Here is a 13,475-nt window from a genome sequence, read left to right on the forward strand (position 1 = left end):
TCCCAGTCTGATGTCACAATGCTCCCTGCTCCATGTCAGTAGAAATGGTGCAGTTCAGGTTAGACCTACCACTCTGATGTCCCAATGCACCCAGCTGCTAAATGTCATTAAACGCTGATCCTTGTGAGGTTGGAGCTCCCAGTCTGATGTCCCAATGTTCCCTCCTCCATGTCAATAGAAGTGGTCCAGTTGAGGTTGGATCTATCACTCTGATGTCCCAATGCTCCCTGCTGCTACATGTCATTAAAAGCTGCTCCAGGTGAGAGTGGATCTCCCACAATGATCTCCCAAAGCTCCCTGCTCCAGGCCAACTGAAGCTGCTCCAAATGAGGTTAGATCTTGCATTCGGATGTGCCAATGCTCCCTGCTGCTCCATGTCAATGGAAGCTGCTCCAGGTGTGGTTGGAACTCCCAGACGGATGCCACAATGCTCCCTGGTCCACGTCAAAAGACGCTGTTCCAGATGAAGTGGGAGCTCACATCCCTGGCGGCGCACATACGTCTGTATCATCATAGAAATACTGCCCACTGAACATTTCCACCACTGGAGCCATTGGTGGAATATCCACATCATGAGAAGCTAATATTAATTTTAGTCACCACCGAATCATTATTTTCAAAAGTCATTCTTTCTTAAACCTTATTTCGCATGTGCATACTGCAGTCAATCCGAAGTAAGATAATGGTGCTAATTGATCTATGCTTAATAAACATTACATCCTATTTTTCATGTTGAGTAACTGCGACTTAGCAAGGACAATGTTTATATTGAAATCACACTTTTATTCCAGGTGAGAGAATGTGGTTTGCATTATTTAAAATGAACTTGTTCACTGTGGACAATGATCAAATGGATCTCAATTTCAAAACAAAATTGGTAACGTTGTCATTTATCTTAAAATGTGATGTCTTCTTCTTTCAACCAGACGGGTATTATAACGAAAAGTCTATTAATGAGATGCGTATAAAGACACTTTAAATCGCAAGGTTTGTGAAGGTTTGCAGCTCAGGTTGAGGTTTAGGGTTTAGGTTTGCTCGCTGAGCTGTAGGTTTGATATCCAGACGTTTCATTACCTGGCTCGGTAACATCATCAGTGGCGATCTCCAAGTGAAGCGAAGCTGTTGTCTCTTGCTTTCTATTTATATCTTTCTCCTGGATGGGATTCCTGGGGTTTGTGGTGATGTCATTTCCGGTTTGTTTTCTGCGGGGTTGATAGATGGCTTTTTGATATATGTGTTTGTTTATGGCATTGTTGTTGGAGTGCCAGGCCTCTGGGAATTCTCTAGCATGTCTTTGCTTAGACTGTCCCAGGATCAATGTGTTGGCCAAGTCGAACCAGACTACCAAAAATCCATAAACCAGGAGCCGCCTCAGACCCATAGTCTCATTACCCAGAGCACCAAATTACAGACTGGACAAAGAACTACACTCAAGACTGAAATACCTCATAGAAGATTCACAGCACTCCATCCACTCCACCCAGGAATTCCTAAAAATCATCAAAAACACCAAAGTCGAGGAAGGGTAAGCAATGGTCTCATTCGACATAATAGCACTGTTCACCTTCATCAACATCGACATGGCAAAGGAAACACACATTTAGAAGAGACCATCACACACACCAACCACCATCAATCACATTACCAACGAAAACATCATGAAGCTTGTGGACCTGTGCCTCGCCACCCACTTCACTTTCAACAACATAGTCTAAAAACAAACCCCCAACGGCCCACCCATAGGACCTCCGCTATCAGGATTCAGAGCAGAAGCGGTAATGCAAAGACTAGAACAAACAGCCCTAGAAACAATCAAACCAAAATCTGGGTCCGCTACGCAGATGACACCTTTGTCATCACAAAACGAAACAAGATAGTAAAGACATTTAACATCATCAACAACACTCTCACAGGCATAAAGTTCAACAAGGAAGAAGAAACCGACAACAAACTCGCATTCCTGAAAGACACAGTAGAAAGAAAGGACAATGGAGAACTACAAACCGTTGCATACAGAAAACCGACAAACGCTGACCAAATACTTAACTACACCAGCAACCATCCCATCACACACAAACGAAGCTGCGCCAGAACAGTATTCCAACGAGCCACCAGACACTGCAGCACAGACGAACTTCGGAAACAGAGGAAAACCACCTTTATAATGTATTCGAGAAGAACAGATACTCAAAAAATACAGTCCACACATTCCTCAAGAACAAACCACGACAAGCAGACCAAACACAGCCAGAAACCATAACCACCTTACCATACATCAAAGAAGTTTCAGACATGACAGCCAGACTACTAAGACCCCTCGGAATCCTAGTAGCACACAAACCCACCAACACTCTCAAACAAAAACTAACAAACTTAAAAGAACCAAAACAATCCAAAGACAAAACCAACGTCATCTACAAAATTCAATGCAAGGACTGTCACAACTATTACGTAAGACAACAAGAAGAAAGTTAGCCACCAGGATATACGAACACAAGCTAGCCAATAAAAGACACGACCTTCTCTCCCTCGTAGCCCTACACACGGATTAAAAATACCACCATTTCTACTGGGACAACACATCTATCCTGGGACAGGCTAATCAAAGACACGCCTGAGAATTCATAGAGGCCTGGCACTCCAACCACAATGCCATAAACAAACACATAGATCTAGATGGCATCGGTCAACCCCTCAGAAAACGAACAGGAAATGACATCACCACAAACCCCAGGAACCCCATCGAGGAGAAAGATATAAATAGAAAGCAGGAGACAACAGATTCTCTTCACTTGGAGGTCGCCACTGATGATGATGTTACCTCGCCAAGTAATGAAACGTCTGGATATCAAAGCTACAGCTGAGCAAGCAAACCTTCACCCTACATTTTAAATTATTTTTCATGTTTATGTTGCATGAATCTGCGGTCATTGATCCACAGTTTAGTTTCACTCCCTAAAGGTAACATGCTGATTTCTCCAGTTGTTCATAGTTCAATGTGATGCATCCAGTTTGTGCATAACGAGAGGGAGCTTGCTTCCCACATCTTGTGTTTATCTGTGCCTTATGTCCAGCATTCATCAATGACGAGAGCAAGGGGCGAGGGCGAGACCAATGTGTAAGTCTTTCCGTGCCCATGCACGGCACCAACATTGGCAATTCTCCACTGTGCATTTACAGCCAGTTCTCAGTGCCCCTACACCCACGCCCTGCCCCTTTGAAGTATCGCCATCATTTTGTGCTGTCTCGCTGTGCTCTTCTCACCAGGATAAATTACGTCTACTCAACATCCTTCATATTTCATCTGACAAAAAGTTCATTAAGAATTCCTTTGCATAAACATGCACTTCGCAGCTCTCGTTATTTGATTTTCCTGGATGTCTTTCATTCGAAAAAACGTTCACAGCAACTTGATTAGCAAAAGGAAACCGCGTTTCCTTTCATTATCCCAATGCAACCTACATTTCAACACAGCTTAGTCAAGAGGCTCAAACCATTCTTTGAAATTTTGTAATCGCGTAAATGCATATAAACTGACCATTAGCGTTCCAGTTTCAACACGACAGCTGTGATCATCTGAAAACAGCACCACGAAAATGCCATTGATGACAGCGACGAGAGTGGGATTCGAACCCACGCGTGCAGATCACAATGGATTAGCAGTCCATCGCCTTAACCTCTCGGCCACCTCGTGAAAGATGCTGGAACAGCTATGACCTTATGAATAATTGAATTGGGTAAATTATGCAGAGCAGCAGATATTTCTCCCTGGTGTTGGTAAAATGATAAATAACATAGTACGGTTCCAAGACTATGGTCTGATCCCTGGGTTGTGGGGCAAGTGCACTCCCACTGTCACACAATGCACACAGTGATCTGAACAAAAATGAGGAAATGAATATGTAACAAGGTCTGTTGAATTCTGTGAAGATTTGAAGTCAACGGAATGAAGAACCCGAGACAGCAGGAGGTGTTCTTTCAATAAAGAGTTGAATAGAGCTCTTAAGGATAGTGGAATCAAGGGTTATGGGGATAAGGCAGGAACAGGATACAGATTGAGGATGTTCAGGCCATGATCATAATGAATGGTGGTGCTGGCTCGAAGGGCAGGATGGCCTACTCCTGCACCTGCTGTATATTGTCTATTAAATTGCCTGTGAGGAATTGTTTTCCAGACTGGAGGAGAGTGCATAGTGCTCAATGTCATTATTCGGAACACCTAACTTCCGCTCAGATGTTTTTGACACGCACTTGTGTACAGAACAGACAATTTCAAAATCCAAAATAAGGCTAACCTGACAATTGAAGGCAACAATGCAAAAACCTTGATGTGTATCATTTTCCTGCACTGTGCGACACCAAGTCACTGTATGATCACAGCAACACAGTGAGCAAGTGTCAGAAGGAAAATGAGTGCAGTGCCAGAGCGCATGCTGGGAATAGCAGGTGATACACGGGGAAGTGCATTTCCCACAACAGGAACACTTCTCAAACAGCGGACTGCGGTGGAAGAATTCAGAGGGGGTTTACACTTTGAAATTTGATGCCAGAGACCCAATGGAGACCTGTCATTGAGTCTGTTAAAGATGAAGATTTTAAGATTCCTACAGATGCAAAACAAAATAAAAAGCTAATGGGTTAGTGAAGGCAAAAGATGAAATTGTACATTTCATCAATCTACCCATCTTTACAATGAGTACCTCACCACTTTCCTCACTCAGGGACTGAACCACTGGTGAAGATGATCATATAATCCCCGTTACTAGCCATGGAATCAGAGAAACTCGGTTTCCCAAACGTTAAGGTAAAACCAGGAATGTGGAGGTAAGCATTAATGTGTTGCTCCTGTGCTGAAGGTGACCAGTGCACTGTATCTCTGTTTCAGTATAGTGGGCTGTGCTCTGCAGAAGTTTCAATTCTGAGCCTCACATGGAGCAGCTTTAATTTGTCGTCGTGTTGAGGAATACGGACATAAGGTGATATTGAGCAAAGCGCAGTTTATGGGAAAATACCCGTGTTTGTGGATTGAGAAACAACGTTTTCTGGATAATGACTCCTTGATCAACAAACATACTGCAAGTATCTAAAACGTGAAGAGACATATGTGGAGAGAGAGCCGAAGGTGATTTTTCAGCAGATGGATAACATTTCCCATGTGCCCTGCGTTAAATTCCGGGAAAATAGATGTTGAACTGGTTTCATGTTACACAGTTTACACATGTTTCACTGATGAATCAGTGAACATTCCCCACGTATCCTCGCAGGCAAGGATTTCCTTTTCCATTTTAGGAGACCATTACAGCACTGAGTCCCATGTGTGCGTTCATTAAAACCAAAACAGTTACAGCAAGACTTTAAAACTACGATTTTGCTATCTGCTTGCATTGGTTGTCCCAAACATTAAATTCCATATTATGGTATGTCTGTGGACGAAAGTACTTCCTGAATCTTGAGCGATTATATTTCAGTTTTGTCAAAAAATTATCATTCGCTGTTCTCTCTTTCCCTTTCAGTTTCCAGTTTAATATCCCGTATTTTATCAGTTTATCTTAAATTTTCAATAATTTCAATCAATCTCGCTCCTGATTACCAATCCGAGAGAATGCCACAGTCTTGTCAATTTATATGCAGTGCAGCTGTCGGGCGCGGTGACCAAGTGGAAAGGCATTGGTCACGTGAACCAAATAAAAGGAGCTGGCTGGTGGAATGTGGCCGTTCCATCACAGTCATATTTAAAACATTTAACGTAATCTTGAGCCAAAGCATATTGGCAGAAAATAAGAAAACAAAAATGAAAAACTTGCTGATGTTGAAAATCAAACAAAAACAGACGTTGCTGGAATATTTCAGGACGTCTGGCAGCATCTGTGGAGAGACGGACCCAATGGATGTGAAACGTTAACTGTGATTCATCTGCACAGATGCTGCCAGCACAACTGTGATTTTACAGCAATTTCTGTTTTTGTTTCAGATTGGCAGATTTTGTCGCAGTCCATGAGAACAGTGCTCATGAGAATCAAAGAGACAACATGGACCTGGGAGTGTGAAATGAGACAGTAATAATGAATGAGTGGAGAGTGTTGTACTGGAAAAGCACAGCAGGTCAGGCAACATCCGAGGAGCAGGAGAATGGACGATTTAGGCATAAGCCATTCATCAGGAATTAGGCTTGTGAGTCGGCCAGAGGAACAAAGCTGAAGCCAGGTACCAATTCGCAGACACCTCCTCCTACAGACTACGATCACAAACTCTCCTCCCCTCACCAAACCATCATCTCCCAGACCAACCACAATCTCATCACCTCTGGGCATCTCCCATTCACAACCTTCAACCTCATTGTCCGTGAACCGCGCACTCCCCGATTCTACTTCCTTCCTAAGAATCACAAACCTGACTGCCCCAGTCGATCTATTGTCTCATCCTGAGCCTGTCCCATCCGAATTTTCTGTTCCTACATCGACACACTCCTCTCTTCCCAGTTCAGGAAATGCCCACTTACATTCGTGACACCCCTATGCACTTCACCTCCTCGAAGAATTTCGTTTCCCTAGCCGCCATCGCATCATCTTCACCATGGACATCCAGTCCCTGTACAAATCCATCTGCCATGACAGAAGTCTGCAAGCCTTCCATTTCTTAATCTCACACTATCCCAAACAGTACCTTTCCACCGACATCCTCATCCACTTGGCTGAACTGGTCCTCACAATCAACAACTTCTCTTTCCAATTCTCCCACTTCCTCCATTGACGCTGGTAGCCATGGGCACCCGCATAGGACCGAGCTATGCCTGCCTGTTTGTTAGATACGCGGAACTGTCCATCTTTCGCAGTTACACAGGCACCATCCTCCACCTGTTCCTCCGCAAATTTGATGAATGTTTGGGTTCACTTGGTGCTCCAACGAGGAGGTTGCATTGCTCACCAACTTTACTAACACTTTCCACTCCGACCTCAAATTTATCCGGATCCTCTTGGCAACTTCCCTCACCTTCCTGGACCTCTCCATCACCGACTCTGGCAACTGACTAATTACAGACATATACTACAAGCCCACCGACTCCCACATGTATCTAGTCTACATCTCCTCCAACCCTATCTCGTGTAAGAACACCATTCCTTATTCCCAATTCCTCCACCTCCAGCCCATCTGTTCCCAGTATGACCAATTTCACCTCAGAAAGAGCCAGTTGGTCTCCTTCTTCCACGATCACGAATTGCCTTCCCACGTGGTTGACAGCGCCCTCTGGTTCAACACCTCCATTTCACACACCACCACCCTTGAAGCCACGCCTCTCAACGCAACAAGGACAGAACCACCTGGTGCTCACCTTATACCCCATCAACCTCCGCATAAACGCATCATATTTTGCCACTGATGCCACCTCCAAACAGACACCATCACTGGAGATATATTTCGCTGCCCAGCCCTGCCAACATTCCCGAAAGACCATTCTCTCCATGACCCCCTCTTCAGGTCCACACATCCCCCCATAAGCCCACAACCCTGTCCTGGCACCTTTCCCTGCCACCAAAGGAAGGGTGAAACTTGCACCCACACCACTCCGCTCACCTCAGCCAAGGCCCAAATGGATCATTCCACATCCATTTGAAATTCACCTTTACAGCGACCAATGTCATCTACTGAATCCGTTGCGCGCAGTGCGGTCTCCTCTACATCAGGGAGACAGGAAACCTTCTTGCAGATCATTTCAGAGAACATCTCTGGGACACCCGCACCCACCAACTTCACCGTCCCGTAGCTGAACACTTCAACTCCCCCTCCTAACCCATCAAAGACATTCAGGTCTTGGACCTCGCCACTGCCAAACCGTTACCACCCAACCCCTGGAGGAGGAACACTACACCTACCGGCTTGGGACCCTAACACTACACGGGATAAATGTGAATTTGAACAGTTACCTCATTTCCCCTCCCCCAAGCCCAAGCCTTCAACTCGGCATCGTCCTCGCAACCCTTTCCATCACTGCTATTTCTGACCTATTTTCTTCTCCCTCCTATTCATCCATCTATTACTTTCCAGCTATTTCCCCTCAACCCCACACTATTTCCTTTTATCTCTCAGCCCCGACTCACAAGCCTTATTCCAGATGAAGGGCTTAAATCTGAAACCTGAATACTCCTGAACCTCGGATGCTCCCTGATCGGCTGTGCTTTTCCAACATCACACTACCAACTCTGATCTCGAGCATCTGCAGTCCTAACTTTATCCTTCGAATTATCAATGACCTTAGAGTGAATATATCCCTCGATTGCAGTGATCACAGTGTGACTGAGTTTTCCATTTATTTTGGGTGAGGGCAGGCTGGATCTGAGACGAGCGATTAACATCTAAACAATGGGTATGGTATCAGATAGCGAAGTTAGGGCGGGCTGAAGTGAAGTGGAAAATTCTGTCAGAAGATGGGTCAGTACAACTGCATCACATCATCCAGACTGTAAAAGATACACAGAAGGAGAAAATCAACTTCAGTGCAGGCACAATGACAGGTAAAGTGGAAAGGAGACAATACAACGCACTGAGGTGCAGTGGAATTATTTATGTGAAAGGATTCGATATATAAGCTGCACCTTTACATATGGACTACCCTCACATTGGAAAAATGAATTTCCTGCAGTATAATGGCGACATTTGTGAAATCACAATGTTGAGAGACACTGACATCGTCTCTTCTGTAGCAGCGTGGCCTCGTAAAAGCATGATCGTCCCATTAACCAGAATTCAATACTTCAAAGCTCTCCTCTGCGCTGTACAACTTATTTGCTGCGCCTGTAGTCAGATCTCAATCGCTTGACTGTGTATCTTCTTCTGCTTCCTGCTTCATGGAAATACTTGAAACATGAACAAATCCACTTTCCACTTTCACCAATCTTTTGCAACTCCCGAGTTGACACAGGTACGAGTGACCGATTGGCCTTCTCGAGTGTTCTCACTCTGGTATGATCTGAATGATAAAGTACACTGTGTCTAATCTGCAGAATGTCCCCAACGGGACGTTGCTGTTTATCCCATCCCCGGGGACTGAGCTGTCTCTATTGGCAGAGTCTTCAGCCATTTCCCTCCACTTGCAGGCATTATGACGGGATGTAAATGTGGATATGCTCTGAAGCTTCCTCTCACGGGCACAGCCAGGTGCAAGAGCGCCGCTGGAACTTAGAAACTTTAATTGCGAACTTCCTCCAAATATCATTTATTTGAGAGAGAGAGAAAGGTGCTGAGCTGTGGGAATGAGAGAAATGGGCTGTGGACTCTCTTCCCTCAGTAAAATTCAAATCAGTGCATTTTTGTGCTGCCCATTTGATGTTCAGAATCAATCTTCACAGAACAATCTAGCAGAAAGGCTTTTGTTTCAGAGCCGTCGGTTTCTTTGCTGCAATCGGGCATCAGTTAACATCTGAGTCCCAAATGTTCCAGATGAAGCAACTCCGTATGAAACCCTCACTCACTGAGAACCATTCCCACAGCCAGGAGCTGCGGGGCTGCAGACAGTCCAAAGCGGAAGGGAGGATTAAAAACGAGCCATTATTTCTCCCTCAGCCATTCTGTCACAGAGACAGGGAGAGGGACGGCAGAAGGTGTGACGTCATTCACGTGCCGACAGAAGCCGTTCAGCCCATCGAATCCACGGTAAATCTCTATCGCTTGTTTCTATCTGAGGTTATTCATCATCAGTGCTGCTTGTTCTAATAATAGGGAAGTGTATCTGTGTCGAAATGCTGTCTCCAACAGACTGAACCACATGTCATTCACGGCTATCATGGGGACAGTGCTGATCTGGAAGTTTAGAACTAGGGCGAGGTGGGGGAAGGGGAAATGAGGAAACTGTTGAAGTCCACATTGATGCCCTGGGGTTGAATTGTTCTGAGGCGGAAGATGAGGCGTTCTTCCTCCAGGCCTCTGGTGGTGAGGGAGCGGCGGTGAAGGAGGCCCAGGGCCTCCATGTACTCGGCAGAGTGGGAGGGGGAGTTGAAATGTTGGGTCACAGAGCGGTGTGGTTGAGTGGTGCGGGTGTCCCGGAGATGTTCCTTAAAGCGCTCTGCTAGGAGGCACCCAGTCTCCCCAATGTAGAGGAGACTGCATCGGGAGCAACGGATATAATAAATGATATTAGTGGATTTGCAAATAAAACTTTGATGGATGTGGAAGGCTCTTTTAGGGCCTTGGAGAGAGGTGAGGGAGGAGGTGTGGGCGCAGGTTTTCCAGTTCCTGCGGTGGCAGGGAAAGTGCCAGGATTGGAGGGTGGGTTGTAGGGGAGCGTGGACATGACCAGGTAGTCACGGAGTGAACGGTCTTTGTGGAAGGCGGAAAGGGGTGGGAAGGGAAATATATCCCTGGTGGTGGGGTCTGTTTGGAGGTGGCAGAAATGACAGCGGATGATTTGGTTTATGAGTAGGTTTGTGGGGTGGAAGGTGAGCACCAGGGGCGTTCTGTCCTTGTTACGGTTGGAGGGGTGGGGTCTGAGGGCGGAGGTGCGGAATGTAGATGAGATGCATTGGAGGGCATCTTTAACCACGTGGGAAGGGAAATTGTGGTCTCTAAAGAAGGAGGCCATCTAGTGTGTTTTGTGGTGGAACTGGTCCTCCTGGGAATAGGTCCGGTGGAGGCGGAGGAATTGGGAATATGGGATGGCATTTTTGCAAAAGAGGTAGGGTGGGAAGAGGTGTAATGCAAGAGGTAGGGTGCGAAGAGGTGTGCATCGGGTCAAATCCCCGTCACATACGTGACTGTTGTTCTCATGTTTATTTTTTCTCTACGTGTGCTGAAGTAACACAGTGAGGGAGCAATTACTGTTGTCAGACATACATGTAGGGTCGTATTAAATACTGAAGTTGTGAGATTCGAGCAGTGTTTATTAACATAGACCATTCAGTGTTCGAAACTCTGGCTCAGGAATTTGACAGAGAGCGAATTTGAGCAAAGGTTGAGCCGGGGCGTTTACCCCATGACGTAACACGAGTTTCTGCAGTTGCTTTGTTGTTCACCTCATTTGTGTGTTTTGCATCATTGAGGATTTTGAAGTTGTCCCCTCTGTAGAAAAGGCCTGTGCTTTTGCAACATTGTACAAAAGATGCAGTACAATAACAGCCGATGCTAATTCTGTCTACATATCCAGATATTGATCCCTGGAAACAGCATTGTGCACTCTCCTCGAGTCTGGAAAATAACCTCCTCACATATAATGTTATATTCTCGCTCTCACGGCACTTTTCATTCCATCGGCTTCTGTTTTTCACGGAATCCGATTCAATGGATCTTGTCACTGTGTGTGTACATGTGTCAATGTCTGTCTGCCTCTGTGTGTGCATGCCTGTATGTCTGTGTTGGTGTGTGTCGGTGTGTGCATGTCTCTGTGCATCTCTGTGTGTCTGTGTGATAATATGTGCTTGTTTTGTGTGTGTGCGAGTGATTGTGTGTCTCTGTGTATCAGTGATTCTGCGTGTGTGTGAGGAGTGTGGGTGTCTGTGTGTAGGGGGCTTGTAAGGGTGTTTTCTATGTGTCAATGTGTGTATGCTTCTGTCTGTGTGCCAGTGTATGTGCATATCAGTATGTATCTGTGTGCCTGTGTGTGTGTCTGTGTTTCTGTCTCTGTGTTCCTTTGTGCATGTATGTACGTACATGTGCTTTTTGCGTGTCTGCATAGTTAGTTGTGTGTCTGGCTGAGTGTGTCTGTCCGTGTATGAGAGTAAATGTGCATTTGTGGGGAGGGTGGGTGTCTATGTGTGTTAGTGTGCATGTTTGTTTGAGTGTGTATGCCTGTCTGTGTGTGAGCATGTGTGTGTGTGTGGGCACTGTGGGTGTCTCTGTGTGGGGAGTGTGGATGTTTTCGAGCGTGGGAAGCATGGTTGTCTTTGTGTTTGTGTGTGTGTGTGTGTGTCTGTGTGTGTGTTTCTGTGTCTGTGTGCGCGTGTGTGTCTGTGTGTGTGTTTCTGTGTCTGTGGGTGCGTGTGTGTCTATGTCAAAGAGTGTGGTGCTGGAAAAGCACAGAATTTCAGGCAGCATCCAAGGAGCATGAAAGTTGGAATTTCGAGCATAATCTCATCATTAGTAACGAGGCTTGTGGACCATCTGGGCCGAACGATAAATGGAAGGGGATGGTGCTTGGGTAAGGCAGCTGGGAAGGCGACAAATAAATGATGGTGGAGTGAAGGTGATAGATTGGAGCAAAGAGTGAAGTGGATAGTGGGAATGAAGACGGACAGGTAGCACAGTTCAAGAGGGAGGTGCCGAGTTGGAAGGATGGATCTGGGATAAGTTCTGGTGGGGGGTTGGAATGAAGAAACGAATGAAATCTGTGTCTGTGTGTGTTCTGCGGGTGTGTGTGTGTGTCTGTGTGAGTGCATGCGTATGTGTGCATGTATGTATATATATCTGCATGGTTGTAAGCATATTGTGTGCGTGTGTGTGTGTCATGGGCGTGTGTATGTCTCTTTGTGTGTGTGGCTCTCTGCATCTCGGTGTGTGTCGCGTGTGTGTGTGTGCGTTTGTAAGTGCGTGTGTAGGGTGGCTATAGGTATGTGAATCTGTATGTGAGTGTCTGTGTGCAGCTGTATATGTCTGTGTGCAAGTGTCTCTGTGTGTGCACGCGTTTGTAGTGTGTGTGTAAGTGTGTGTGGCGGTGGCTATGAGTATTGTGTATCTGTGCATGAGTGTCTGTGTGCAGCTCTATGTGTGTACATGCCTGTGTGTTTGTGCGTGTTTGTAGTGTGTGTGTGTGTGTGCGTATATGTGTGTTGTTGGTGCTCTCAGTTTGGATGGTGCTGTGAGCTGATACATTCCCTCTGTCCTTCCGAAACTGAATCCCTATGATTTTCGCCCTCCATTACTACCTGTACAGAGGGGTGGGGAGACCAGCAGAGACTGAGAGCGACAGAAAGCTCAGCAAGTCTGTCACCATCTGTGGGCAGAAATGGAAGTTAATGTTTTGGGTTGAGTACCCCTTCCTCAGAAACTCATGTCAGGGGGATAGTACATCACATTAACACCACAGTGACTGCCAGACTCGCCCTACACTGATACACACAGATAAACACACACGAACACAGAGACATAGAGACACTCACTCATACACTGACACGAATACAGACATGGAGTGTCTGTCAGTATTTCTCTTGCTCCGGTAACTTTGTCAATAAATCACTTGGACTCTGGTATGTGTCAGTTTTTTTCAGTCTGTTCATGGTGAGTATTTTCGTAAAGTGCTTGTTCACACTAGTGAGAGAGTCAGTAAGTATGAGTGGAGAGTGATTGTAGGACAATTTCATTGCTTGCCGAAACCAAACCTGGAAGAATTGTAAAGTGTGTGGAGGACAGTGTGGAACTCCAAAAGGGCAGTGACAAATTGGTGTAGTGTTCTGTTTTATGGCAGATGAGCATCAATGCAGAGCAGTGTGAGATGATGCACTTTGGTAGGAATAACATTGACAGACAATATAAAATATCTGTACAGTTATAAA

General features: G+C 45.7%; 1 non-coding gene across 1 annotated transcript; it reads right to left on the reverse strand.

Annotated features, from left to right (window-relative positions):
- Nucleotides 1–3,612: 3,612 nt before the first annotated feature.
- On the reverse strand, nucleotides 3,613–3,694 carry trnas-gcu (transfer RNA serine (anticodon GCU)). The gene has a single exon. It is a non-coding gene; the product is annotated as a tRNA-Ser (tRNA).
- Nucleotides 3,695–13,475: the final 9,781 nt, after the last annotated feature.

The sequence above is a fragment of the Chiloscyllium punctatum genome, chromosome 24 (genome assembly GCF_047496795.1).
Source record: "Chiloscyllium punctatum isolate Juve2018m chromosome 24, sChiPun1.3, whole genome shotgun sequence".
Classification (NCBI taxonomy): domain Eukaryota; kingdom Metazoa; phylum Chordata; class Chondrichthyes; order Orectolobiformes; family Hemiscylliidae; genus Chiloscyllium; species Chiloscyllium punctatum.